Source organism: Otolemur garnettii, unplaced genomic scaffold (assembly GCF_000181295.1).
Source record: "Otolemur garnettii isolate 467f Iridium unplaced genomic scaffold, OtoGar3 scaffold00044, whole genome shotgun sequence".
NCBI lineage: Eukaryota > Metazoa > Chordata > Mammalia > Primates > Galagidae > Otolemur > Otolemur garnettii.
This window is the reverse complement of record NW_003852439.1, coordinates 9,497,981-9,501,254: the sequence shown is the minus strand read 5'-3', so window position 1 is coordinate 9,501,254 and position 3,274 is coordinate 9,497,981. Positions and strand designations below refer to the sequence as shown.

The window sequence follows — 3,274 nt, the reverse complement described above, 5'->3', positions numbered from 1 at the left end:
GCCACGGCACTCTACCCAGGGGGACAGCTTGAGGCTCCGTCTCAAAAAAAAAAAAAAAAAAACTCTTGGGCTCAAGCAATCCTCTTACCTCAGCCTCCTAAGTAGCTGGGACTACAGGCACCCACAACAAGGCCTGGCTATTTTTATTTTCAAACATTATAGGTTTTATTTTATTTATTTATTTTTTTGACACAGAGTCTCACTTTGTCACCCTCAGTAGAGTGCGGTGACATCATAGCTCACAGCAACCCCCAACTCTTGGGCTTAGGCAATTCTCTTGCCTCAGCCTCCCTAGTAGCTGGAACTACAGGCACCTGCCACAGTGCCTGGCTAGATTTTTTTGTTATTGTTTAGCAGGCCCAGGCCAGCTTTGAACCTACCAGCCCAGAGCATGTGGCCGGCACTCTAACCATTGAACTACAGGTGCCGAGCCATGCTGGCTATTTTTTTTTTTTTTTGTAGAGACAGAGTTTCACTTTATCCCCCTCAGCAGAGTGCCATGGCATCACACAGCTCACAGCAACCTCCAACCTCCCGGCTTAGTAGATTCTCCTGCCTCAGCCTCCCAAGTAGCTGGGACCACAGGTGCCCACCACAACGCCTGGCTATTTTTTTGTTGCAGTTCAGCCAGGTCCGGGTTTGAAGCCACCACCCTCAGTATATGGGGCTGGCGTCCTACCCGCTGAGCCACAGGTGCTGCCCGAATGCTGGCTATTTTTTAAGAGATGAGGTCTTGCTCTAGCTCAGGTTCGTCTCAGACTCCTGAACTCAGGCAATCCACCCACCTTGGCCTCCCAGAGGGGTAGGATGACAGGTGACCACTGCACCTGACCTATCCTGAAATGTATAAAACCAAGCTGTAACCCCTCCACCATTCATCCGCTTGCTCAAGACTTAGGTGTGGCTCCAGGTCATGCTACTCAAATTTGGCTCAGAACAAACCTCTTTAAATTATTTTAGAGAGGGTGGTACCTGTGGCTCAAAGGAGTGGGGTGCCGGCCCCATATGCTGGAGGTGGCGGGTTCAAACCCAGCCCTGGCCAAAAACTGTAAAAATAAATAAACAAATAAATTAATTAATTAAATTATTTTAGAGTACAGTTTCTTTTCTGTTGACACAACCTGAGGGTGGCATTTCCTTTCAACCGTCTCAAAGGATCTTTAGCTGACACAGCTAACAGAATATGCAGTTTTTAGCTTAAAGGCCACATTAACCAACTTTGAAGGATTCATGCTAATTGTCTTGCCCTGGCTATGGGGTACACTCTGGCCAAGTTAAGCTCCCAGTTGGGTAAGGAGAGACCCATTCCTGACCCTGAGTCTTAATCTAATAGGCATAGGATTGAAGGATTAGTTCAGGCACCACCCTCTCCAGCCACTTCCAGGTACCAAAATGGTGGCAGCTGCAGGCCTTTCTTTGCCCTTGCTGTATATGCTCAGTGGCAGGAGGAGTGTGCAAGTCTTTCTCTCATCAGGTCTGCTCTTGGGCTGTGGCTCTTTGTGGCATCTCACCCAGGTTGGCTGCAGAGTTCCACTAGGGGATGGAGGACCCAACAAAGGCCTGGCATCCAGACACCTTCTGAATCCATTTCCTTCTCCTCAACTCAGTTCAAGTTTTGGGGAGCTGTATCTACTTTGGGGAGACAAAAAGGGAGGTTCTCCAGAGGCAAATAGGCTCCAGCAGCTGCTAGGGCCATCCTTTGCTCTCTCACCTAAAAATACTCTCTCCTAACTGGGAAAACTTTGACCCAGGCCTTCCCCCTGCCTGTTCCTGGGTGCCCATGGGCCCACCCAGGGATGCCAAAATTTATTACTGAAAGTTCGACATTTGTCTATGAGGACACATCAGAAAAAGAGAGACAAAGTTGTTTGAGGAGAAGGAAAGAGAAGCTTATTACTTTGCTGGCAAAGAGGGAAAATGGCAGAAAATGGTCAGTCCAGTTTTTAATTTTTTTTTTTTTTTGAGTCAGAGCCTCAAGCTGTCACCCTGGGTAAAGTGCTGTGGCATCACGGCTCACAGCAACCTCCAACTCTTAGGCTTAAGTGATTCTCTTGCCTCAGCCTCCCAAGTAGCTGGGACCTCAGGCATCTGCCAGCCACAACGCCCAGTTGTTTATTTCTTTTTCTTTCTTTTGCAGTTGTCATTGTTATTTTAGATGGCCTGGGCCGGGTTCGAACCTGCCAGCCTCAGTGTATGTGGCCAGCGCCCTACTCACTGAACTATGGGTGCTGCCTAGTTTTTAATTTTGAATATGAGCCTTGCCAATATTTTTAACTATACTGTCTTATTATTTATTTCTTTTTTTTGAGACAGAGCCTCAAGCTGTACCCCTGGGTAGAGTGCTATGGCATCACAGCTCACAGCAACCTCCAACTCCTGGGCTCAAGCGAGTCTCCTGCCTCAGCCTCCCAAGTAACTGGGACCACAGGCACCCACCACAACACCCAGCTATTTTTTGGTTGCAGCCATCATTGTTGTTTGGTAGGCCTGGGCTGGATTCAAACACGCCACCTTAGGTGTATGTGGCTGGCGCCTTAGCCACTTGAGCCACAGGCACCGATCCTATACTGTTTTAAAAAGTAAAATAATCACTTTAATATGACATTTTTTGTATAGCAGATGTTAGGGACGTCACAGCAGGAGATAAGAAAGTATGGTCAGGGCAGCGCCTGTGGCTCAGTGAGTAGGGTTCCAGCCCCATATACTGAGGGTGGCGGGTTCAAACCTAGCCCCGGCCAAATTGCAACAAAAAATAGCTGGACGTTGTGGTGGGCACCTGTAGTCCCAGCTACTTGGGAGGCTGAGGCAAGAGAATCGCCTAAGCCCAGGAGTTGGAGGTTGCTGTGAACTGTCACTCCACAGCACTCTACCAAGGACAATAAAGTGAGACTCTGTCTCTAAAAAAAAAAAAAAAAAAACCCAAGAAAGTGTGGTCAGGGTACAGTGTCTGACAGAAAAAAAAAACACAATAGCAGGATCTTGAGGTTAGGGACTTTTTGTGACTAGGTGCCTGCACAGAAACTAGGAGCTTGTGACCAAAGGTTACGTTTCCCTCAGTATGATAGAAATTGCACCTAGCTCCTAGACAGATTCTGAGCCACCCCTAAAAGAATAAAAAGTGAAAAAACAAAAAGAATAAAAAGTGGAGCTGGGGGCTCGGCGCCTGTGGCTCAAGCGGCTAAGGCGCCAGCCACGTACACCTAAGGTGGTGGGTTCGAATCCCCAGCCCGGGCCCGCCAAACAACAATGATGGCTGCAACCAAAAAGTGGCCAG

General features: G+C 48.1%; 1 protein-coding gene across 1 annotated transcript in view; it reads right to left on the bottom strand.

Annotated features, from left to right (window-relative positions):
* The window catches only part of IL32 (interleukin 32), a 14,743-nt gene extending 13,950 nt beyond the window's left edge, over positions 1–793 (bottom strand). The window contains exon 1 of the mRNA XM_023513824.1: positions 786–793. The gene's annotated coding sequence lies outside the window, so the exon portion shown is untranslated. The remainder of the gene's footprint in view (positions 1–785) is intronic.
* Positions 794–3,274: the final 2,481 nt, after the last annotated feature.